Consider the following 26,753-nt stretch of genomic DNA (forward strand, 5'->3'; position numbering starts at 1 on the left):
CCCCTGGCTTTTATAGGGCACTCCTGGGACCCAGCACAAAGGGACCAGAATCTGGCCCAGGAACCATAACACACACAGCTTACTGAAACTGCTTAATGCTATCCCACAGCTACAACACACCATTGTCTGCCCATCCTATCTTATGGAAGCTCATAGTGATTTTTTCCATGCATCTTATCCAGCTGTACGTTGTTATCAAGTGCAGCTTCTGTTTGTTAGTTCCTTAGATAAAGGCCTCCCTAAGTCTGATCCACGCTCTGCTATTGTGCCTCTTCCTATATCACCATATGTGGTGCATTTCTTCTTTTATGTCTCTTCCAAGACTATCTCAGAGCATCCATCCGTCATCTGGTGATATGATTTGCTCATTGTGATTATTCTTTTTTTCAGAAACAGAAAGGTATGGCATACATAGTATTTAGCAACACTGCCAAAGACTGCTCCATATCATTAAGAGATTACTGTCTCTTAACTAATGTAATACAATTTCCAATTGCAGCCACAGACAACATTTTCATTAACTGAAAGGTGCATATAGATGTGTCCTGTTCTCTTCTGTGTTTTGCATCTGGATCCTACTCTTTTTCAGACTGATCTGAGCCAAATGTGCTGGAGCATGTGTGTGTGTTTGTGCACGCTTTGGTATAGCTAACAGAGTATTTCCAGGGAAGATCTGGGCACATTTACGTACATACTAGACACCTTAGATATCCTGATGTGAACAAGTGAGCAGGTTCCTGTAAGGTCGCCTTTGCAGAGTGTTCCCTGAATTGTTGTCAGGTTTGATATTATTTATGTTTTATTTGTCAGTCCTCTATATTTTTAGCTTTTTTAACAACTAAATTTCAGTTACAAACATATCGATATCGTAAAAGACTTTCCCCGGCTTTTAGTTTCAGGATTTATTAAAAAAAAAATCTTTATTTTGTGGTGCTTTGGTTCCAATCTCTTGAAAATTTTAATCCTGTTAAACTGATATACATTGGAATAGAAACTCATTGGGCTTGCCCTGGAAGATGTCAATATTCTGAGCTTTCTGAGAGCTCATGAGAGCTACAAGTTGAGATATCTAGGAATGAAATCACATACCCTGAACCAACTCCATCTGGAATGAAAGGCAGCAGCATCTGTTTAGCAGCACAGGTCAACATGAACACAGAAGCCTGGTGTCCACTGCCTGCCCTGCCTTTTCAGTCCATTACTAGGTAAAATCAGTGAAGAAGTGGTAGGGAAAAAAATGGGCCGTTTCTTAAATGCTGCCTCTGGAAAGCCACTGTCTTAAGTACATTAAAAAAAGATAAAAACACTGAGGCACAAATGACAAAATAAAAGAAAAAATAATGTTAGGCATGGTAGGAATCCATACCGAATTGTTTAATTTCGGTAATGTTGTTACAAGTACAATGAAAACAAATTTCCAGTGAAAACTGCAGCTTTCCTAAGTTGACAAAGTTAAAAGTTGTCTTGCCTATCATATTTGTATATCCAAAACATAACTGAGTCCTGCAGCAGTGAATTGAATCTCTCCATGTTCTTGTCTGTCCCATTTACCTGATTCCCATGATGTAGAGTGAAGGATTTGAAAACAGGCTACTGTAAATTTTTCTTTTCAGGTTCTTCTCACTTAGGGTCTGAGCTGATGTGATTCTAGAAAGCCCGTGGATCAGTCAGCAGGAACTGATGGGGCTTGATTTGTAAAATAAGCCACCGATGGTATCTGAAATCTTCTCTATTAAGTTGTGGGTTTTGTGCAGGCTGAGACCAGGAGGTCCCTGCAGCATTTAAATACATGCCAGAGTCAGAGAACTGGACCGAAGGGAATGTGTGGAAACTGTCCACATCTCCATACTTGTTAATGAATTAATTATGGTTCAAAACTAGGGTAGGAGATCAGAAGCGGGATGAAAAATGAAAGCTGTATGGCCTTGAATTGTCTGTTGCTTGGGAATTAAAAAGTATGTGGTCTGATGGCAATCAACAGCCACGTAGTTGGGCTTTCTCGGCTGGTATATAATGCATTAAGAAAGGATTTGCAGAGATTTTTATAAGGAAGAGAATAGTATAAAGGCACATTTTCAGTAGGACTGCCTCAACTTCTCTTTGAATTTTTATTGTAGAAAACAAGCCCAGGTGTCACTGTCTCTCTGTGCTTTCAGTCAACTTTACCCTCTAGGGGGTTCGAATTCTGGTGTGGACCAGAAAGCAGGAGATACAGGTAGCACCCCAAATCTCACAGCATTTTTATGGTCCCTTTGTTTCTCACAGCAATTCTACTTTTATTATTATTATTATTTTAACTATGTAGCCCACTGGGTTCTTGTGGTCTGTGGGCTTTAGAAACTTGGTGAGCATTGTAGTTCCTCCTTGGGACGTATATACACAAGGGAAGGGCTCAGCCGACGTATATTGAAATTAAGCAGCAGCCCAAGTAGCACACAGCCGCCAGGATAAGCCTTTTTGAAGTTTTGATGGTGTGTTCATTGTTCTGTCTGTCTGTCTGTCTGTGTAGGCACACAAACGCATGATAGATTAATCGAGTTAAATATATCCCAAACTTGTTTGAAACAATGCCTATTTAATTTTTTCAAGAGACTGCACAGAAGTATAGCATTGTACCACAAATAAAAGTGTTGCCACAATGCCTGTAAATCAGAGCTTTAAACTATGTTTCAATTATCCTTCTATTATCCAGCTGGTGTTTAAACATGTTTATTATTCAAATCAGTAGAGAATGTGCTGCTGTTGTGTAAACAACTGTCAATTGCTGAAACAATGATTACAAGGCACCATCTCTTTCAGGTGTACTTAGAGGTACTTATACCTCAACCACTTGTATTTAAATAACATGCAAACACAATGCTTGAGTGACTACTTTCACTCCTGTTTCCAATACCTCGTGCCAATTCTATTACATTAAGAGGGAAATCTATTACATTTTTCATTTATACACATCTGTACTCTGTTTTTAACCATTGTATCATTAAGGCTTGAGTTAATATAATAGATATGCCAAGAGATGCAGTACATATTGAGAAATCCTGTTCAAAATAAAAGCCAATTTCTCTGCATTATTTTAGGGTATTTGAAAGCTTTTATGAAAACAATACTAAGAAAATTATTTTCTAAAGAGGAAGCCTGAGAAAAAAAAAGATTTACTCGTGGAACTCTGCTATCCTCAAACCTCTATTCATTTTGATGTAAGCTGAGTACATTACCAGTTGTGGGTTTGGTGTTCTTTTTTCAGATCGGCATTAACAAAATATAGTATTGATGGCATTAAACTGTCTTTCGTGTACGTGTGACAGTATTCAGTATCTTGGCACACACCTACTGCTGTGCAAAGGTGGTTTAACAAGCAGTGTTTGCAAAGTGAGCTTTTGAGGCAACTCTTAACTGGTTTGTCACAAACTGGGGGGAGAATGTCTGAAAAAACAGCATTTTGGAAACTACCTAGAGGATCCTCAAAAGACAGAACTGAAATAAAGATTTTATGCTAATCTCAGTGTTTTCATGAAGCAAAGATGATACCACAGTCTTTGTCTGTCTTCTATATTCCTAGAGGAGAAAACCTGGAAAATAAAAGCAGATATTAAAAAAGTAAAAAAAATAAAAATAAAATGTGAGCTTCTGGCTAGTGATATTGCCTTTGCGTTTCCTCCCCGCTTTTCCTGTCTTTTAAGCTAAATGCTTAAATATAGAGCTAATGGAAGAAACAAACACTACCACAAGGATAAGCTGTTGTAGTGTGCTGATAAAATATGACATTCTTTTTCAGAACTTAATAGAGATGCTTTGACTGTTGTTCTGCAGTCAACAAGGCTGGTCTAATTGGTGGCCATGGCAACAAAATCAGGTCATACAGAGGTTCATACCGAGATCAAGCATATGTAGATCTTCTTGTTCAAATATACATAAAGATAAGAACCTTTAGTGAGAGCCCACAGTGAAAGGCTGAAGATGGATGCTCCCACGCACATCTAATATTACTTAGAAATATTTACCTGTTTGTAACGTAATGATGTTTTGCAGAACAGAAATAGAAAAATCCTCCATACCCATTGGAAAACAATAATTTTTTAAAGTCAAAGTAGAGTGTATGCATGCACATTGCTTCATAGCTGTTTGTAATTTACTCCCTGGGGTTTTTAGTGTGTCTGACTTATATTTTAGATGTAATTAAGTAATCAGTGGTGTACACTGTAAAATGAATGTTTAGGCTGCTTAAGGTTGAATTTTCACAGCCATAGCAGCTGCGCAGTTATGGCTCCTGCCCCCACCTCCCTTAGTACAGTCATCCATTTACAATTATTACTTGAGTTATTTACGTAGTTATGATATTTCATAGAAATAAAATAACAGCTACCTGGTAACGGCTGGCAGCAAATATGCAGTAACTCACATGATTGCATCTCTCTTATTTCCTACTAAGTGTGCATGTAAGGTTTACAAGACTTGGCTAGTCAGCCCCCAAGTAACCCAAGCCTTGCTCAAGGCATCAAGAAGCTGCTACTTGCAGAGCAGAGGCGGATGTCTTTAACAGGTCTCCTCCCTCCGACCAACTGCTTATAAGCATGATCGAAGCCAGAGAGGACTTATACAGCCTTTCAGCCTCGCCACCTGTATTTACAAGTTGGCTTGTAAAACTCAAAAGTTAACATCTTACGATGCATAGTAGTCCAATAAAAATGGATAGTCTTGGGCATGAGCATATGGGACAAGAACCTACCCCCCCCCCCCACGCTCAGCAATGTCTAACAAAAGTTCCCACCAAAAATGCTCCAGCTGTGGGTTCTGAATCCAGTTGTTACCTAGATGTGGCAACGCAGTGTTGGAAGAGCTCTCTCCACCTTTTATTGACATGCCAATCTGAGACAATGCACAGTCATTACCTACTTTCCCAGCTGGATTCATTTACTCATAAACACAAGCTTGTACTTTAAGTACCATCTGCAGTAAGATTTTGAACAAGTTGAATTAGGCATAGTATGGTAGGAACAGAGAAGCATTCTGAAGTAATTTCTATCTTCTGGCCAATTCTTCGGTAGGGAAACATTTTACTGGTTTCCTGCTTCCTACTGGTCTTTGCTAAGATACTGGGAAATTGCAGATGCATGGGTCTGTGTGTTACTGATGGAGACTCCCTTGTCCTTCTTTTCTGAACCTTTTCTGCCTGATTTTATCAGCAAAGTCCCTTTACCAACCCCTACCCCCACCTTCTCGGCAAAGCTGTTTTCTTAGCTACAAGGATATACAAAAAATCTGATTTTAGTTATATGTTCTGCTAAAGGCAAGGATTAAGATTAAGGTTTAAACTCTTTTTTTTTTCTTTTTTTTTTTTTTTTTTTTTTCTCCCACTGGAACAGAATGCTCTGGTTCAGCCCTTGCAAATGTTGATAGATTTCATATTTCCATGTCTTTCCATTTCCACATTCACCAAGAAATTATGTATTATTTTGCTTTAGCTAGTACATTGAAGTTCTTTTCCTCCCTAAATCACTGAATTTATGCATACACCCAATGCAGGGATTGGAAATTCTCTCTTTCCCCAAACTTATCCCTTTCTAAAACACATTAAACTCATCTGTGATGTTTTACCTTCACTTCTTTCTTGACATTCATTTCCATCACTATAATCGTTGCTACTTTAGAAGCCACAGGCATAAGTGTTACTCATAGAGCCGAATGATATGTGCATGTGGTTAAATCTTACCTCTGAAGAGGAAGGGATGTGTACTCTGAAAAAACGGAGCCTATAGATGAGGTTTGGTTGGTCCTCTACCTGACTGTAAAAATGCAAAACGGAGGAGTGATGCTGGCATGGACCTGTGGCAGGTTCAGATGTGTTTGTGGAAGACCTTGTGAAATAAATGTTAAAACTGGGACCTTAGGTGGGATATGAGGGAAATATAAGGCTTGCAGAGACTTGTACTTTAATGTCTGGATGGGCCTATGGAAGAGAAGAAAGTTGCCTGGTCCAATCCATTCTCACATGAATGAACAGATAGTTTCTTGTTCCTCCCAGACACACAGATCTAGTAAAATACATGGTGAAGACCCACAGAAATATTCTAGGCTGTGACCCAGTGTCTGCCTGAGGCACAGAGAGGTGATTGAGCCAGAGGCTGAATGTACTTCCAGGTAATGCTAATTCCTGCTGGGGAGCTAAGCAAGCCTGCGAACTCCCTTGCTAAAGTATTCCTTTTTTTGGCACATAAGTGTCAACAGGTGTGAACAAGTGTATGGAGGTACGAAGTGCCAATGTTTCATTGCTGGCACGGAGTGTGGCCTTCATGCACAAGAGATGACAATTGCAGTGTTGTGCAGTCTGCCCATCAAAACACATTGTTGCCTGGCACCTATATATCATTCAACTTGTGAGCAGGCACTGTGCCATCAGAACAGATGGTAGTGAGAGGAAGCAGCCAAACTACCACGTACAGTAGATGCATTAAAGTATAGGTGTGGGGAGTGATTTCCAGCCAAGAACGTCAAAACAGCTCTCTTCGTCTTGAATTTACATGCCCAGAGTTAAGGGGATGGGCAAGCATTTAACCGCTCTCCCAGCTGGATACTGTTCCATACACACACAAAAAGCTTCTACTTCAGCTCACTTCAAGTGAGATTTTGGCCTAGCTGAATTAGGCGGGCTATTGGAAATGACAGAGAGAAGCATTTTAAAGTGATCTCCACCTTTTCTGGCTTTTCTCTGGAAGTCCCCCTCTATGGAATAAGTGAAAAGAAACTCTCATGGCCAATTGTCGTTTATGGAAATTTGCAGGGTGCTGTAAAGTACTCTTAGCTTTCTAGTGTAAATGTCTTTCCAAAGAAGGCTGCGACACTTAGAAGTAATGGCATATTTAGAAAAATAAAAGTATGCAGTGATTAAAGAGCACTGTATTGTGGTTCTACCCTCTCCTATCTGTAGGACTCATATTCAGCAAAAAAAGGAATTTTCAGATGAAGATGAAATGGAAGCGTTCGGCACCCTTGTCTGGCATACCTGCTGGGAATATCCCTCCATAGTAATAAAACAAAGGAGCACTAATGATATCCTAACACAGAGAAAAAAAAAAGATGATTGTTTAATATACTTCTTCATGAGCCATTCTACTGAAAAATGGACTCTTAAAACATTATTGTGGCCTTCTTGTTTGTATCTTTATGCTTTCCAGAGCAAATTTACTTAGTTTGTGAATAAAAAGACACTTTTTTTTTCTTTTTTTTTTTTTTTCAGATCTCTTGTTTTGCAATATTCTGCCCAGGAATTTAAAGCCAGTCCTCATCTACCATCACCATAAAGAACTCAGGCTGAGTTCTGTCCCCATTTTCATGTGTGAACTGCACAGCCTTTAGATTATGACCTCCTTCACACCTGTAGCCTCATTGTTTTCAAGACGAAATTTTACTTCTTTTTTGTTGTTGGCCTGGATTTGATAGCAGTGTGAAGAAGGGTGTGTTTCTCTGACTAGCTGTAGGCACAATAATACTTTCATTTAAGTCTCTAGAGCTCTAATAAGCACAGATGAAGGGAAAGGGGATTTCTTTCAAAAAAAGGACCTTGTGTTCTGTGGCTGCCATAATGTATTAATGCTTAATGTATTTCAGAATCAGCCTTTTAAACTGGCACTGGCTGGAATTTTTCTTAGTTCCTGAATGTGTTAGGAGTTGGGGTTGGTTTCATCTGTTGAACAAATGAAGTAAATCCTGGTTTAAAGAAAAAGAGTAGAAGGGAGAAATAAATTTTCCTGAGGAAGAATAAGATGTGACAGAAGATGAATTCCTGCATTTTAAATAATTACAGGAAAGTTACAGAATTGTCAACAGCTATTTTTTCTTCAGTAATGTAGAACTGAAGAGCCCTTATCTTCTCATGGGGAAATCCACTGGACTCTTATAGGAAGTTTCTTTCTGCACAGGGTTCTTAAGGGAGATTATAGTTCTCATTGTAAACAGAAAACCTTACTTAGGACATGAGGAACTCTTCAATTCAAAATACCAATACAACAATAGATATTTGTACAGTTCATTGATTTCCTCAATATTCAGCTTTCTGTTTTTCATATCCCAACTTCCCATCTCATTTCAGAAACGTAAACCTGTGTGCTAGGTCCTTCTCTGATCTCCCTACCATCTTGCCCATTTGTTTAAGTGCTAGTAATCCAGCAGTGAAAGGTAGATTGACTCTGTGTGTTGGAAAAGTATATGTGTGTTCAGCTTCATTTGTCTGTTCTGAAAAAAAAGACAACCCCATCCGTCTGGTTGGGTGAAAGTGAAGGCATCTTTCTAGTCCTGCTTTTAATCAGGAGGAAGGTACTCCACTGTGTCTGTGAGAGACCCCGTGTACACCTGGAGTAGATGTTCGAGGCAGAGAAGACGCAATCTAGGCTCTGCTACCATGATCCAAATGGCTGTTGAAAGCATATAGCTATACCTATATGGTACCAGCCACCATTCTTGGCAAAAGCCATGCCCCTGTAAAAAGCCAATGACCATAAATTGTCTTGCTCACCATTTAAGCTTTAGGATCATAATAGTTCTGTCCTCCAGTGGAGAAACAGTAAGTCTTAGGAATTAGAGTGAACAATATGATGAATACTTCCTGGGCCTCAGTTCATCTTCTGCAGAACACAATGATTACCTTTCCTTGTCTACGTAGATTATAAAATCTCCAGAAAAAAAAACAAAACAAAACAAAACAAACAAACAAAAAAAGGAAAGAAAAAGAAAAAAAAGTGTGTTTAAATTGAGATTTCAAAGGGAGCTAGTGCAGGGGTGTGAACCCTCAATGCAAACTGAGGCTGAGGCATTAAGGGAAATGAAGAGTGGTGTGGTTTTGCACTTGTGTTCCTGGTTAGAAGATGTCTTACAAGTGCACAAAGTGGGCCAAAGTGGTTCCTAGATGATGTACTTCTGCTGCATAGACAAGGCTTCTGGTTCAGCAAAGTGCTTTATGATCGTTGGAAAGAGGCTGCAGTAGAAATGCTGAGAATTGGTCCTATCAGCGTGTGACAGAACACTTTTATGGCTTTTTGCCTATTCTGTCTATGTTATCACAAGCAAAGCACCTTCATCCATTTTCTGTATGACTAATCAAGTATATTCACAGATAGGCCCAGGTGCATCCTATCTAAGAGAAGGTACTTAACTGACATGCACCTATTAAGGGCACAGATACCTGGTTTTCCTCCTTAGTCACTGAAGGGCAATCTCAGAGAGCAATTCACATTTTCAGTAGTTTAAATTGCTCCCTAGAGGCTGTGCATCTGCCCCTGCAGAGATGTTGGCTAGAGGGAACACAGGGTGGCTGTAGCCCTCAGCAAGTGCCTCGGGTACATAGACCCTGCATGAAAAACAGTCTACCCAGCAGATTCCCTATCAAAATGAGATGGGAGGAATCTCCGCATCTATATAACTGCCAGTGTTGGCACGCTGACTGAAATGAAGCCATGGGTTTCATTTCCTGACTTGATACCAAGTAGGTATTACATGTATGTTGATTGTATTGAAAATGGTGTGACTCGGGACCATCGTACTGTCAGTATAACTGCAAGACCCATTGGAGTCTTCTCTCTGGTTTGCAGTCAGCCATTTATTCCTGCCCTTTGAGGATGGAGGAAACAATAGGCACAAGTGAGGTTGTGATGGCTGAGTTTCTCAGGTTGGGATGCAGCTCAGCTTGTCTCTCAGTCAAACTGCTTCACCAAATCCCAGTGATCCATCTGAAGATACTAGGAACATCATGGTTTAGATGCAGCTGGGGCAAAGGCAGCTTAAGCATCTGAGGGAAGGGATGGCTTCGCCAATTAAATTTTATTGTTTTGACAATACCACTGGTTCAGTAGGAATCTGCAAAGCATTTCCCTTTAGAAGCAAAACATAGGGTGGCTCATGGCACTGTTTTACTGGCGCAGTAATTTCAAACACAGTTTTGGATAGATAGGAAAGATAAGAGAAAGATCACGGGACTGTGTCTGAGCACACGTCTGTACATGTATATGCATCATGCAGGTGGCAACATAGCATTATTGGGACAATATGAGCTGGAAAAACAAACAAACAAACCCTGTACGCTGGATAGCTTTTGTTGAGATTTTAACCTTCAAATGCAAATAGGAGGGAGGTATACTGCGAAGGGAAAAAGAAGTGATTGAACAGTAAACATGAGTGACGGTTACAGGTTAAATAATATTATTAACTTACATTTTATTACTGTGGCTGCTGTGATAGAAGAGGGCACTTTTTAGAGACATACAAGTAATAATAGCCCAGAGAAAAGCACATGGTCCATCAAAACCTTGCCTCTGGCAACAGAAAATACAAATCACCAGGTATAGTAGCTCACCATCTTATGCACAATTATCTCTCTCATGACTGTATGGCTACATTCGCTCCCTTCTCCAAATGTGTGCAGCTCCTTCTTGAACTGATATTTACAGTTCACATCTATTACTGGCTTTAGCAAAGCCCATTTTATTCTGTGCAATGACAGTCCTTTGCCGAAAGATAGTCTATCTGAATTCCACGTCGTGCTTTTTGCAGCCATTCCCTTGTCAATACCAGTCTTTGTGACCTCTTGCTTTGAATGATAAACTTTCAGAAAGCTAATTTGGTAACAATACCTTCTTCTCCTTACAGGGTCCTCTGTTTTTCTGAAAAACTTCTCTTCTGTCTCTTCTGCTTTCTAAGCCACTGTATATTGTCAGTCTATATGTATAGTTTCTCTACAAAACCACAGATTAGAAAAAAAACTTTAAAAACGAGGGGCAAAAAAGTAGATCACTCCTACAAGCCCACCTGAGTGGCTGAATAGTATTCCTCTAATTTCTCATGGATATTATTGAATAGAAAATGTGCATTTAATATAAAAAGGTGTTCCAATCAGTCTTTCCAATTACACCAAAACATGAAGGATAGTAATGTGTTTCAAGCTTCCAAATAAAACAAGCAACATTGAGCTAAATGGGATGTTGTTATTCTGCTGCAGATGCCTATGAATTTCTTAGCCCTTCTCACTGTGCTTATTTCCTGAGGGGGATGTTGCAACTGGCTGAAATTTGTGTGGTAACTTGGTGTTCTAGCACAGCTGATGGAGAATTTTTGCTACCCTAATAATAATAATGGAAAGATGATTATGTGTGTAAGGATAAGTAGTTCTAGAGAGAGCACTGGAAATACTACAAAGTGTGCCTGAAAACATCGGCCAATTTGTACTCTCTCCCCCAAATTCACTCACTGGTGTCTCTATGTTTGTTTCAGCAGTAGGATTCTGCTGGTGAATATCTTGTGGACTACTGTTGACAGTTTTCTGGTGTGTTCAGCCGTATAACAGATACATTATACCTATACTCTGCATATTATATAGCATATTAATACTATCTAGTATTTAAATGAATTCTTTGGATAAATACACTTCACACTATAGACTCTTCAAAGTCTGTCCCATTTACCATTTTCTATGGGTAAGTCTATGCTAATCCCATAAATCCTCACATTTGGTTTAAGAGGAAAGTTACAATAAATCTCATCCACTATGTTCAATTTGATGCAGTTATATTGTCTTTGACAATATTTTCTGTTGGGCTCCATGACTTCAAATTTCATAGTCAAAACTGTAGCTGGAGACCATAATGCCATAACCATGCTATATGGTGCTTGGACGTGTCTAAGACTTGGTTTATTTTAAAACTAGTATTTTTCTTCCCTCCCCCCACCTTTTTTTTTTAGTCTTACAAATCTGTTTCTCTCATAACTTAAATAAAAGCAAACCCTTGCCTTCGTTTTCTTGCAACAAAAATAAATGATTTGTTTTAATGGCTTTCATTTTCTTGTTTAGTGAAGGACCCTTGGCATAAGAGATGAAAAATCATTTCAAATAATGAAAATGTTTTAAGTTCAAGGTGAGCTAATTCAACTTACCTTATATTTGCCGAGGAACATGAGTATATACAAACAAGTAACAAGGGAGCAAGCTATTGTAAATTAGCTGCTGTGTGGCAACTAGACTCTCTATACTCTTACCCTGTCATAAATGCAAGGTAGTTTGCTCTGAATTGAAAGATGAGGAAGTGTCCTTACTGTTACCGTGAGAATATACACTGGTAATTACCCCAGAGCAGCTGATACATGGCAGCTGCTTCCCTGTGTACACTGCATCTTGTGATATATGTGAGATAATTTGAGGGAGTTTATCCCTAATAGGTGAGTCCAGGATTGTCACTCCTTACAGCGTGAGAAAAAGTTGTATTAGATTTGAGGAACCAGATCCTTTTCTTCGACTATTTTTTTTATTTGCAGTAGGTGGTACATTGTTCAAATCACTGTACAGGATCATTCCTTCTGTCTTGCTTCATGTCTGAGTTGCAGGTGGCACCAGTTCCCTTGGGAAATTCTGGAAAAATCTTTGTGCTGAAATTCTTATATCTTTGAAATTTATGGTTATTTTTATGAGTGCGTGGTTCTCATCCAGGGCACAGCAGATAATTATTCATGTGGATTCAGAAAATGAACCAAATATCAAGAAAATACTTGCCACACAGGTTTTCAATGACAGATCCAAACCTCAAGACAGAAAATAATCTGTTATCAGAACCCAGTCTTCTGAATGTTAGTATGTGCTGACTTTGACTCTAATACATTAAACGGCATATTGTTCCTCCATTTATTCATTCACGTCTGGGCCTTTCTGTTAATGAATGAAATGCTGTGTTTTCCAGCTATGTTCTTTATTTCTACAGAATGATATTTGTAAATCTTATGAAAATAAGTGAATATCCTTAGAACAATTATCGGAATCCTCTCTTTTAAAAATACATAGAGCCTTTTAAAACATACAATTTTAAATATGTTTTCTAAAAACTTTCATGTGGTTGGAGATTTTTGTCAATGAATGGACATCTATCAAGAAATGGAAAACTAAATTGGTGAATTATCTGGAGATTTATTTTTTATTTTTTTCCCTAAGCCATTTTCTCATTACCACCACTAATAATGCTAAAGTGAATGACTGTGTTCCTGTACAGCGAAGACATGAGTTTTGCTGTTAGTGTAGTGGAGGACCATTATAGAAGAGAGTTATTTGCACAGGGGAGGGCCATCATCCCCATATCTACACTTACGTACCTTGTACAACTGACATCTCCATTAACCTCACCACTATCAGGAACTATGCAAAGTGAGTAAAGATATCACAGGCTGGCCCATAATGTCACTAAAAAGTATTGGTTTGACACTAACCCTACAGGCAATATGTTCTAGCTTGGGTAATTAATAGCATTTTACCCTCTTTACTTGGGTCACCTCATGCCTCTTGCATCTGCACTTACATTCTGTTGTTTGGTGCTGTAAAAAGTTTTTGTATGCGTGCTCACAGGTGGGAGAAGAGAGTGCTGTAAGTCTCTTATCTCTTTTAGACATTGTAAATCTTTGTGATGTACTCAGATTCTTAGGATGTGAAACAATATAGAAGGGCAAGGTATTATTTAGTTCAAGTTCTGTGGAGTGTTTTATGTTTTTGTCCTTCAAAGAAGTTCAGGGCTCAAAAAGTGCATTATAAAGAAAGATAAAAGAATTCTGTAGTACAGAGCCTAAGGAAAAAAATGTCTCTCTTATTACTTATGAAATCAACACTAAAATTATTGTCTTTAGAAATGCAGATAAACACATTACATCCCTAATAGGCCATGTGTCATGGAAAAATATATTGCATTTTGAGAGGTTCTCCCTTTGAAGTCATCTGATAAAGGATTTTAATTGAGATCATTTCAATATGCAAATATGGTCTGGCCATTACACATCATTAATGCTTAGGCTTAGCGTAAATATTCCAGTCTAAAGGCTGGCTTTCTGCATGCTTCCAACCTGCACAGAGAGCTCTTATCACAGGCAATTATCTTACCCAAATAAAAATGAAAATGGGAAAGTTAAATAAATAAAAGAACATTCTGATGGAATCGCATTAATGTGCTTCTTGGTTAACATTAGCCCTGACTTTCGGACAGCTAGATTTGTTAATGCGCTTGTCCTTTGCTTATGCATCAATCCCAGTAAATCTTCCTGTGTTTTACAATGATATATGCCTAGTCATATCTTTTCTGTTTAACAAATAAGCTATTGAGATAACGAAGGTAGGATCGATATAGGGAAGTAAAATCTTAAGAGAACGTCATCTTGATTTTTGTTCTCGACCAGAAGTAAAATCCCCGAAGATAAAACTAATAAACTGAACATCCTCAGAAATAATTGACAATCTACAGATTTTGGATACTGTATGATTTAGCAGGTATTTAGAAATCAAGCTCTGTACTTTGCATATAAATACATAATTGCATATAGGTGTTTTTTGCAGCATCCAAAAAAAAATCAAAAAAAACACCCCACAAAAAAAGCATCCAGCTCCCAGTGACAGGTGAGGGGAGTGAGATGCCAAATTGTCAGGTTTGCTATTGAAAACCTCTCCTCCTGTGGCAGAGTTCACATATGCAATATTGGGAATTTAACTCCTGATTTTCTGTCTTGCAGCGTGTCCTTAAACTGACTGCAATAAGAAAATCCAATTCTAGGAAATGAAAGCTATTGCAAAAATTGTTCCAAGCTGCACGTCTTATTCTGCATTAGAAGCACACAACTTCTCAAGGTCTCCTAGAGCAAGAAATTCATTCTGTTTGGAAGCTTAATATAGCCCTTGTACCATTCATAACCAAACCCATCCTGTGATTTATAGGTTACTAATTTTAATGTCGATACATTTATTCAAAACACAGTCTAAATAAAGGTTTAGTGTCAATCACATTTACAAACACTACAGTTTGAAATAATTAAAACAAACAGAGGAAAAAAAATACCTGCTAGTTAATTCCACTTATACTTGTATTTATTATTATGCAAATTAGGGAAAAACCTTTTCAGATGGTGTCATCTCATCCCTCGGCTGCATTTACAATATCTATATTCAAGCTAGTTCATTCTGGCTGCCTAGGCACTGGACTGGAAATCAGGAGGGATGCTTCACTCCCTGGTTTTCTCACTCATCTTCAGTCAACAGTTGGTCCTTCAGCACCTCCATTTCATAATCTGTAAAATGAGAAATATCATCCTTTGTAAGATACTGTGAGACCAATGTATTTAAAATATTCACCAGGCTTCCCATGTCCATGGTGCTTTCTGAGCTGTTTTTTTCTTCTTCCAGTAATGTGGACTGGATCAAGTCCACACATGGCACCTCTACCTTGCAGTTTAAAAACTTCCAGCTTAAGTAACCGTGTCCCATACTTAATATCTACCAGTTAAAGTCTTAGAACTCTCTTGATTCAGCAGCAGAGTTCTGTCTTGTGAGTACATGAGGACATTTGTAGGAATGAGCTGGCCATGATCTAAGGCCTCCCAGGAGTCATAACCAACACTTTTGAGAGGTTTGCTCAGTTACTAAGGTCCACATTTCCTGAAACAGATCTTTCTGTCTTACATCCACTCCCTGTCTCTGCTCTGACTCTGTCAGCTTCTATCCTTTTCCACTCCTATCTGTATTTTCTTTCCAACCATTCTTCAGTGGGTTCTTTCACAGATGTCTGTTTAAGTATCTCTACTGCTTCTTTTCCTTGGTCTGTAAAAAATTAATGACCTTTGGAATACATTAAAAAAATGAAAATTTTCAGAGCCACCAGATTTTTTATGTGGTCTGTGGGAGAAGGAAGTAAAGAAGAAGCTTTCGCAGTGAGAAGACACTGGGAAGTGGTTTGGGTCTAAGCAGCCCTACTTTTTTTTTTTTTTTTTTTTTTTTGACGTGGTGTACTGAACAGACCTGCTGGATGAATACAGGTATTTACATGTGATTTTGAGTGTCTGGACTCAAGAGTTTGCCCCTAACTTCCTTCCCATGTGACCCCCTGGTCACATAGGTCAACTGGTGACAGGCTTCTGCAGAAGCCCAAGCCTCAAGCTGAGCTTCAGAAGCATATGCAGATCCCCTAACCTTTCTTTCCATTGCGGTCAGTGGTTGATATTTAAATTCATATGCTCATCTGTGGGCATGACTGGGGTATGTGGGCACACGTGTCCCTAGTTATCGAATAGGGCATGCCATAGTTGTGCTTGCTGGATGGGCCTGCTAGATACAAATGGGCTGAAAATGAGTGTATACCTCAAATGTCCGTGTAGCAGCTTGGTCCTTTCAGCTGCCCCTTACAGGGAACCAGTTCACGGGGATCATAATTTAACTGTAGCTATGGTGCTAGTAGGGGTCACATTAGCTCATTTAAAGCCTGTTCAGTTCTGTCTATAGAGCACCAAGGCTAAGGTGATATTTGATCCTGTTCATCGTGATGCACTGCATAACAGCAGTGTATACCCAGTGTCAGTATACAAGGGATCTAAAATCTCAGCACCATTTCTCAAAGATCTCTACCCTCTCACAGTTTCTCCCTCCCTTTTCTGACAGAAGTTTGAAAAAAATCCCCTGGATAATTCCACACACAAAAACACACAAAAAAAATGAAATTTTTGTGTGGCTGAAAATCGAAGGAAGGCGTTCCATTTTGGCAATTAGGAAGGAAGGATGCATTTCCAATATATTTTCAAATAACTCATTTTATTTTCCTTCTTATATACTGTAATCTAAATGTCATGAGTCAAAGTGAAATTTTTTTTTGTGTAGCATTTCAGAATTTAGGCATTTTTTTCAGGTTCAGAACAAAGCCAGTGTTTAAAATCCAGAACCGGAAGTCTGCCTTCTACCAGGCCTTGCCAACCGCCAACCATTGCCAAAATCTGGGAAAATTAATCTGACTCTCACAACTGGACCTGGTTTTCATAGGGCACGGGACCAAAGCTTTAGATCCAAGCACCGAATATTTGAGAATATTTATTCAGGAGGAGAACTGCTTTTCTTGCACTTTTCCTTAAAAATCTAATTATAAATTTTGGAAGAATGTGTGGTTTCTGTGATAGGAAAGAGGTTTGTGTACTGAAACTCAAATTCGCTGGAAATGAGGACTCCTTGACTCGGCACAGAGACCTGCAAAAATTCAATTCAGGTCAAAGAGGAAAGGAAAGAGAGAAGAATAGGGAAGAATAGAAAAAGGGAATCAAAGAACAGGGGCTAAGGAAGGACTGGGATAAGGAGAGAAAACACACTTGAGAGGAGCAGAGAAAGAAAGGGGAAAAGAAATAAGGGGAGAGAAGGGAAAAGACAAAGAAATGGGGGAAAAACAGAAAAAGTACAGAGGGCAGAGAGCAAAAAAGAAGAACTTGGAGACAGAAGGAAAAGCTGCAGGGAAGAGGGTTTATTAGAGAAAAAAATCGCAGCTTGCTGAAATATGGTTGGCGTAGAAGATTTTTATTTCATACCCTGCTGCCTAGGCTCTGATGATTCCTAGGCTGAAGGTATATGACACTGGTAGATAACATACGGGCAGCTTCTGTGCTCTTCTGAAAAGCTTTTTGTGTCCCTGACAACTTGTTCTAATTGCACAAGTTCAAACACTTCAGATGTTCTGTGTGGCTGCAAGCACTTTAGAAAAGGTTGATGTAGAAAAGCCGTCTCTCTGTAGTATCTGTGGACTGGCTTTTTTCACAAGTGCTTATGTTGATAGTTTAACTTTGTTAATCCAAGCACAGAGCCGACATTGCAAGTATCTTGAATTTAAAAGCATTAGATTGCAGGAAATTTGTTGGGGAAAATGAAGTTTACCTCTATATTTTCAGCAGTACTGGCTATATCTTTTCCTGAACAGAGAAATATTTGTTCAAGCACTTCCTCCTGTCTGCCTCCAGCACACCTAGGTTCTTTATCCAAACCTAGCTTGGCCACATCAGCCGCTGACTTCACTTTTAATGAGTGATAGAATATGCTTTGAACCTTCAAAGCCTGGGAGACTACATGAAACTTATTATGGTGTGACCAGGAAAAGAATAGTATATCTCTCACCTGGGACCTCATTTGAGGTCCTCTTAGGAACTGATCGTGGAAATGGCAGGACTGACTGGAGCTGAAAGAGCAGCATAATGGGGGAAAAAAGGGGTTAGCAAGCAGAGATGGGGCTGGTAGATTTTAAGGTTCCTTTCAGTGCTGAGGGGAAGAGTCGGTTGCACAAAGGGATTGCAGAGGTAGGAGTTGTTCAGAACTAGAAAGCAAAGGTTGCAGATTAAGGTGGAATAATGTTCCAAGAGAAAGGAGAGGTATTTAGAGGGGAACAACTATGTACTAGGACTTTGAGTCACTTTAACACTCCAAACTATGTATATTGTTCTCTGTCTCTTGTTGCTGGTTTGCATCACCTAAAATGAAAGCCTGGATGTACACACTCAGCTTGTATACAGCAGATTGAGAGAAAACAACCACTGAAAAACTCCTAAACTTAATATCTATTATGTGTCTTTGCACTTGCTTCTTTGGGCAATCTTAAAAGGATGGCAATTCAAAGGAATTATAATGCTATAGAAATACAGACAATTGGGAAACAGAGGTCAGGAAAAGTATGTTTTTTCTTTACACTCTTTTCACACACCATCAATTTTCAGGCAGGATGGAAAAAAAAAAGTACCTCAGTCAGCTGGGGTGGGGCAATCATAGAATGGCTTGGGTTGGAAGGGACCTTGAAGATCACCCACTTCCAACCCCCCTGCCATGAGCAGGATTGCCACCCACCAGATCAGGCTGCCCAGGGCCTCATCTAACCTGGCCTTGAACACCTCCAGGGATGGGGCATCCACAGCTTCTCTGGGAAACCTGTTCTATTGCCTCACCGCCCTCTGAGTGAAGAATTTCCTCCTAACATCTAATCTGGATCTCACTTCTTTTAGTTTAAAACCATTCCCCCTTGACCTGTCATTATCTGACTGAGCAAAAAGTCACTCTCCATCTTTTTTATAAGCACCCTTTAAGTATTGAAAGGCTGCAATGAGGTCACCCCGGAGCCTTCTCTTCTTTAGGCCGAACATCCCCAGCTCTCTCAACCTTTCTTCATAGGAGAGCTGCTTCAGCCCTCTGATCAACTTCGTGACCTCCTCTGGACCCACTCTAACAGCCCCACATCCTTCTTGTGCTGGGGGCCCCAGATTTGGATGCAGAACTCCAGGTGGGGCCTCACAAGGGCAGAGCAGAGGGGGACAATCCCCTCCCTTGCCCTGCTGCCCACTCCTCTGCACACGCAGCCCAGGATGCAGTTGGCCTTCTGGGCTGCAAGCACACTGCTGGCTGGTGTCGAGCTTTTCATCCACCAGAACCCCCAAGTCCTTCTCTGTAGGGCTGCTCTCAATGAGTTCTCCCAGTCTGTACCCATGTCTGGGTGTAGTGGGTTTACGTGGCAAGGTTTTGGTAGCAGGGGGCCATAGGGGTGGCTTTTGTGAGAAGAATCTAGACACTGCCCCATGTTTGGTAAGGGCCCCACTGCTGACCAGCGTTGAGCCAATAAGTGATGTTGTTTTGCGCCTCAGTGAGAGCATATTTAAGACAGGGGAAAAAAAAACACTGTGCCACACAGCAGCTGGGAGAGTGAGAGGAGTGAGGAACAGCCTTGCAGGCGCCAAGCTCAGTGAAGAAGGAGGGGGAGAGGTGCTTCAGGCGCCGGAGCAGAAGTCCCCTGAGGCCTGTGGTGAGGACCATGGTGAAGCAGGCTGTCCCCCTGCAGCCCATGGAGTACCACGGTGGAGCAGGGTTCCACGCTGCAGCCCATGGAGGAGACCACGGTGGAGCAGGTGGACCTGCACCGACGGAGGCTGTGGCCTGTGGAAGACCCCTGCCGGAGCAGATTCTGGGCCGGAGCTGTAGCCCATGGAGAGGAGACCAGGCAGGAGCAGGGGGTCTGGGGGGAGCTGCTGCCCGTGGGGGATCCAGGTTGGAGCAGTTCGCTCCTGAGGAATGGACCCCATGGTACAGACCCATATCTGGAGCAGTTCTTGAAGAGCTGCTGCCTGTGGGCAGCCCACGCTGGATCAGTTCAGCAAGGACTATATCCCGTGGGAGGGACCCCACAGCACAGGGGACGAGAGTGACCAAGAAGGAGCGGCAGAGAAGAAGCGCTATAGACTGACCATAACCCCCCATTCCCCCGTTCCCCTGTGCCACTCGAGGGGAGGAGGTGGAAGAGGGTGGATGGGGGAGAAGGTGCTTTTGGTTTCTTTCCTTTGTTTCTCACTTCTCTAGCTTGTTAGTAATAGGTAATAAATCTTACTGTCTCCCTATGCTGAGTCTGTTTTGCCCGTCACAATAATTACTGTGCGAGCTCCTCATCCTTATCTCAACCCTTGAGCTCTTTTCATCGTATTTTCTCCTTGTTCCTCTTTGAGGAGGGGGAGTGAGAGAGCGGTTGTGGTGGAGTTCGGCTGCCCACCTGAGTAAAACCACCACACTGGGATTGCCCTGGCCCAGGTGCAGCACCTTGCACTTGGACTTGTTGAATCTCATTTGGTTCACATGGGCCCACTTCTCAAGCTTGTCCACATCTCTTTGGATGGCATCCCTTCCTTCTGGTGTACTGACTGCACCACTCAGCTTGGTGTCATCTGCAAACTTGCTGGGGGTTAACTTGATCCCACTGACTATGTCATTAAACTATCCTGATAAAATGTTCTGAGCTACAAGGCTATAGAAGCAGCACACCTAGACTGCACCTAGTTTGTGCCATGCTTGGCTATACAACCCTACTTACAGAGCTGTAAGTGTAGTGCTCACACAACACCACTCAGATGGAAGGATTTGGAAAGATTGCTATCCTTCACCATTCCCAGGTACGCTATCACTGGGTATAGCAGAAAGAAATCATGGGTCTGTAATTCACATTTGGGCTAGCCAATATATTCACGATTTGGTCTCTGCTTTGTCAGAGAAATGGAGTTGTATAGCATAAGAAGCTTAGCTTTGGAAAATGTATTGCCACGGAAAAAGCAGTAAAAAAACAATAACAAAATCTGAGCTGGTGGTAGGCAACCCTCCCTGTGTATCCCCCACTCCCCTACCCCTCAAACTGCTTTCACGGTAGCACATGGGAGACCTATCAGACTACCAGGATCACGTCCCTGTGTGTGTAGACTTACTCAAGACTGCTGGGGGAAGAAGTGACGAATCGCATATGGGACATGAAATGAGAACCTTTATTTTAGTGCCAGTGAAACAAACCTCCCTCCTTCTTAAACATCTACTAAAATGATCTTTATCTGACACACCAGCACAGGAAAGCTGACTGTTCAAACACTGAGGGGAGGCTGGAGAAGGAGATGGGCCTGTAAAAGTTAATCTATAGTTTAAACAGCCCCAGCAACTCGTAAAATCAAAAGATAATAGCAGCAAGATTTTTCTTCCTCCTGTTTGCATATGTTATGAAAGGCACTACAAAGGGAACATCAGTGGTATATTCTGACAGAGTGCAGCAGTTGGCAGATGTTTTTTAATTAAAAGAATTCAGGTAATGAAACAGTACCAAGGGTACACAAGAGCTACCACATTTGCACATGCCTGCATGTGTGCGCATCATCTTTCACACACCCCTGTTCACCAAGCAGCACCTGCTCATACAGTTGTTCTTGGACCATGGTCAGTGTAAAGGAAAAAAAAAAAACAGGCAAAAAATGATTTGAGGCAGGTCTTCCAAAGACATCCTGAACACTATTTGGGTGTGATCCCTGCCTGCTAGTGGCCCTGCTTGTCTGAGGAGTCTGGGGCAAACAGGGAGCCCATCACTGCTTCTTTTAAAGATGTGGCAACCTCGCCTGGCTCAGTGGGGAGGATTCGGACCTTCAGCTGGGGGAACAGCATATTGTGGCTGCAGGTCAGAGCTGGATCAGGTGATAGTTCTGTTCACTGGCTGTGTGAGGCTCGTGGCTGTGTCACAGCAAGCCTCACAGCAAACTGTGAGATTAAATTTATTATGTAAGTTAACGTGCTTGGAGACCTTTGCTTAGTACATGCTGCAAAGTGCAGATTTATATTGTCTTGAATTTCTCTGTTCTATAAAACAGATATGCAAGGAATGATTGATGACATGTCTTACTGGTAGTTAAACTGGGGGTAGTGTGAAATCAGCTTTCTCTCTGGTTTCTTGCCTCTTCTGTTTTGAGTTCCAGCAAAAATCCAGAAAGGGAGAGTTGTGTTAACATACTCTCCCCTTGCAGCCCAAACTAAATATTTATTCTCTCCTGATGATTTTTACCTTAGTCCAAAGGATTCCATAAAGCACGTGTCGAGGAAAATTCTGCAGGAAAAATGACTGTTTGTTCATTTCAAGTCATTTTGGGTGCTTTCAAATTCATCATTCAACTAGAGGTCAGCTATTTTTGCAACTGGAGCAGCAAGGACTGAAAACGTGTTCAAATTTACTAGTGAATAAGTAGCTGTGGGAAGAAAACTCAAGATGTGCTTACTGATTGTTGTCTCATAGCCTCTCAACTAAAAGTCAGTATTTCAATTGTCTACAGGAGTCATAGGAATATATGACTCCTAGATTCTACCTTGGAATATCCGCATAGCCTAAAATTGGTGCCAGTGATAAAATCTAGGGTGGTTAGCAGGGTATGTGGGGGCAATAAAAGGCTGACTTGAAGAGTCTCAGAACATTCCTTGGGACTATCTCTGTTGTCTCTACAGAGATCCAGTGGTAGGTTTCCTGATCTGAAGGATTAAGAGCAGGCAGCTCTGTTCCCCATCACAGATTCTCTGTGCTGTACCACAGCAGAGGAGAGAGCTGAACCTCTGAGTTTTCTTGGAAATGGTTTTGTTTAGGTAGGAAAACTGGGCTAGTGTCAATAGGGCATAAATATGTTGAGGCAAGGCATACGTGCTGTCCTTCTTGGTTACTGAAAGATTGTCAAGAGTTCTTGAAATACATTTGCAACCTTTCTTATCTGGATTACTCTAAGCATTGTTCTTTTATCCGGGAAAAAATTTGCATCCTTCATATGCAATATTTTGTGTCTTTCCTGTCATCTCCCCCAAAGTTAACCTTACAGCAGAGTAAGATGTAAGGTTGTATCTTTGAATGTCTTCAAGTGATGCTCCACTAAATTACAGAAGTAATTTTAGCTGAAGAAAATATTTAAAGTAAGATTGAATTTCAGCTATTTCCATGGGTATCTTTCTTTTTTTTTTAATGATTATTGATTTCCAAAAGAAATATGTTTTCTCTCTTTTTGAAAGTTTGTTCTTTACTAGGTTTATATAACCACAGTTGTCTATGTCCAAAGCAAGTAAAGGAACATAAGCACCATGCAAAAACGAACAGATTTACACTTGGTCTCCAAAGTATTTGGTTTACAGAACTGAGATAAAAATTAGTCCCCAACTGGGTAGCCGTGCATGAAAATTTGTCTAAAATGCTTCTATTTTGTTCTAGTACTATTATTATAGCATCTCATGATCTTAGCTGCAGTAATTTGCATGGTACCCCAATGAGAAAAGTGGAAGGTTGGTACCCTAGTTACATGGATGGGGGCAGAGGCCTAGAAACAGTGGCTTCCAAAAGTCACACAGAAAATCTAGTTGAGTTAAACCTGAGTCAAACTCAGGTCTTCCCAAGTACCTGAGTAGTACCGAAGCCAAAAGAAGCCCTCTGTTGAACTGGCTGGTAAATATTGTAAAAGAGTTTCGTATTAATTTTGAGGGTAGCTTTTCAAAGCCCACATGAAAACATATCTCATTGACAAAGAGCCTTATGGTGGGTCTATTCACACTATTTGTTAAAGTTCCAGACTATCATTTGAGTTTAGGATTATCCTAAAGCTGAATGAAATCTAAAATTTTGCTGTTCATTCAATCATCCCAAGCATGCCTGGTGCAGGACATCAGGCATAAGACATGTGCATCGGAGGTGAATTTACAGCAAGCTGAAAAACACAACACATCACCATGACATGTCAAACCCTAATTATGGATGAGCTGTTTGCTCTTATGTCCTTCCTCAGACACATATAGGAGACTTTCCAAACTAGGTTTTTAAACATTTATGTTGAATAAACCTTATGACTGTTCTGGAAGACAAGACCATTCCAAGGGATACTATTTCTACTGTGACACAGACAGAACTTCTTCCCTGCAGATGTATGAAAAGGAAGGTAGAAATACAGTCGTTCTGCATTAGCACTACAGTCAATGCACCACGCTGAAGACTCTGTAGGGACATTGCTGTAGGCACCATTCCTTTCTGGTTCATGTCCCCGGGTCACTGCTGTGCCATGCCGTGCTGTCTTAACTCCAGACAGTAACCATTTTTCACCTTATGCCATGAGTGCTGCTAGAGGGTTTCTGGCAAATCTTGGAAGTGTGTCTTGGAAGGGGTCTGCCTGAGTAGGCTGCAGTGGCTTCTTTGAAAAAATTGTGGTCTTGGGGTGCAATTATGATGCTTTTTGTTTACCCAATGCATTATAAAAAGTGCAGCTGAAACATATTCAAATGTGTTTATATTCATATGTGCTGAGATTCACATGTTTGTGTTGGAATTTATTCTTGGAGCACTCTTCAGCCTATTTAAAAGGTGGGAGTTTCATACAGTAGGAGGCAGTGTCCCAGAAGGTCTGTGATCTGTAGATCAGGAAACAAACAAAAAAAAAATTAATAAGAGAAGCTTCCATTTTCTCTTCTCCCCACTTCCTGAAGAAGCTTCATTATGGTCAGTCTACTGCCATCTCTGGTCTATGGCCCACTCTCCTATAGGTTACTGTTCAGCAGTAATAGGAAGACTGGGCATGCAACAATTAATGTGGAAAATTTGGGGAAACAAAGTGTTTCATGGCTGTCAGAAATGGTTCCCTACCATCCGTTCATTTGCAACTGTTTTAAAGTTTTCCATCAAGATATTGAAATGATGCATAACGTGACCTCCACCTTCTCAGGCAAACGTTCACATTTTCTAGGTCCAGAAACTGAATTCTGAGTAAAACTAAAGATGATTTAGTTTATGTAAGGTCTGCCTGTTGATTTCTAGGCAGATGTTGCAATTAAATTTCTCAGGAACTGTTAAACTTCCTTGCCACCTTACTGTAATTTCAATCCTTGACCAGCATGGAGCATCATCAGTGTAAGTAAGGCTTTGTTATCAGTAGGAGGGTCCATGTGTTCAATGCTTTATGACTGAACAATGAACACAGGGGAGGGAAACACACTTGTTTCCTATGTCCCACACTGTCCTGGTGTACTATGAACAAGTAGGCTGAGGTTTTAAAAAGTTATCCTTAAATTTGTGTGTAATTAAAAACAATAGAATAGGATTTATAGTTTTCTTAAAATGCTTTGGCAATATTAGTTGCAGAACTTATTTTAGTGCATTTAAAGTTGTAAATGTCTTTTAAAAAATTTCTTTCTTTCTCTCTCTTTCCTTCTTTCCCTGTCTCTCTCCCCCCATCCCCAACCCAGTAACTAACAAAATAAATGGTAAAAAAGAAATGGAAATTAACAAATGGAATAAGCTGCTGACAAAACATACATAACAGTTGTGGTGTAAACACCCTGCTCAAAAGAACAGATTTTCCATAATATCTGTCAATTTGCAAGAAGAAAAAAAAAAATGCTTCACAGAGCAGTATAAATAAATAACAGTGTGATGTGTAACTAATATTTTCTAATTTTCATAGGAGCCACCATCTTGGCAATATTGTGTTGCTTAGGAACTAACAAAAACATGTCTTTTTTTGTTTTGTTTTTAATGGTTCCTTTGTGCCCTGATATTTTTCCAAGTTGGCAGCTGTAAGGAAAAACAATGTGATTTGGTTAGATTCAGCCCCTCTCTCTCTCAAGTCTGGAACAGAACAGATAAGAACTTGTGTGTCAGAATACAAAGTTTACTCAGCACAAGTCAAAAGCTTTTGATGTTTGCTATCCAATCTGGCCCGGCATCTTTGAAGTTCAGTTACTCATAGTATAGCCCCATCAGTAAGAAATAGCCATTTCCCCCAATGTTAGTTAAAACACTAGACAAATAGAAACAGCCACAGCAAAAGCAGCAAGATATTGTCAGACCTGATCTAGGCATTTTTTTTCTGTTGGTCAGAAAGACTGAAAATATTCAATAGAGTGTGGAGAAGAAAACTGAAGGAAAATTCTACAGTGTAATTAGGTATCCTGTTCCTGGAGTGGGTTTCTGTTTGTTGTTCATCAATTAAATGTAGTGCGCATTGTAGTCATTCTAAAGGCTCTAGAAATATTCAACTGCATCCTCTTTGTATGCCTATCTTTGAAATCAGACATTGGTCTAATTTGTTAAGAATGAAACTTATTAAATGTGTTACCAACATCAACACATCTTTGACACAGAAAAGGTATTTTCATTGTCCTTTTCTTTTCCTCAGTCGAGGTTTCCAATTCATTGCCAGTGTAAATAGGCAGAGTGCCTATGAGTGGACTCATTTACACCAGCTAAGGATGTGGCCCAGGAAGGCTAAAATTAAGGAAATTGCCCCCACTATCCCATCACAGAGTCAGAAATGTAACCCAGCCCTGAAACCCTGTCATGTGCTTTAACTACAAATTCATAATTAAAGCAGGAAAAGCAGTATGATCTGTGGTGTAACTCTTATCAGGGTCTTTTGAACAATGCAATGAATTATTTAATTGGCATGGATAAATTCCTTTCACTTGAACAAAATCCAGCCACGGTGTTAAATATTACGGATGTCAAATATTAAAATGATTTTCCTGTGCTACTAGTAGTGTTCTTTGAAGGAACAGCGTCTTTGTTCTAGGAAATAAAGCTGTGCAATCAATATACAACTAGTGAAGTCTCACATTCTCTACCTTTTACTGAGTAAACCTTGGACAACAAAGCAGAAACCCTCCT

Source organism: Anser cygnoides, chromosome 3 (genome assembly GCF_040182565.1).
Source record: "Anser cygnoides isolate HZ-2024a breed goose chromosome 3, Taihu_goose_T2T_genome, whole genome shotgun sequence".
Lineage (NCBI taxonomy): Eukaryota > Metazoa > Chordata > Aves > Anseriformes > Anatidae > Anser > Anser cygnoides.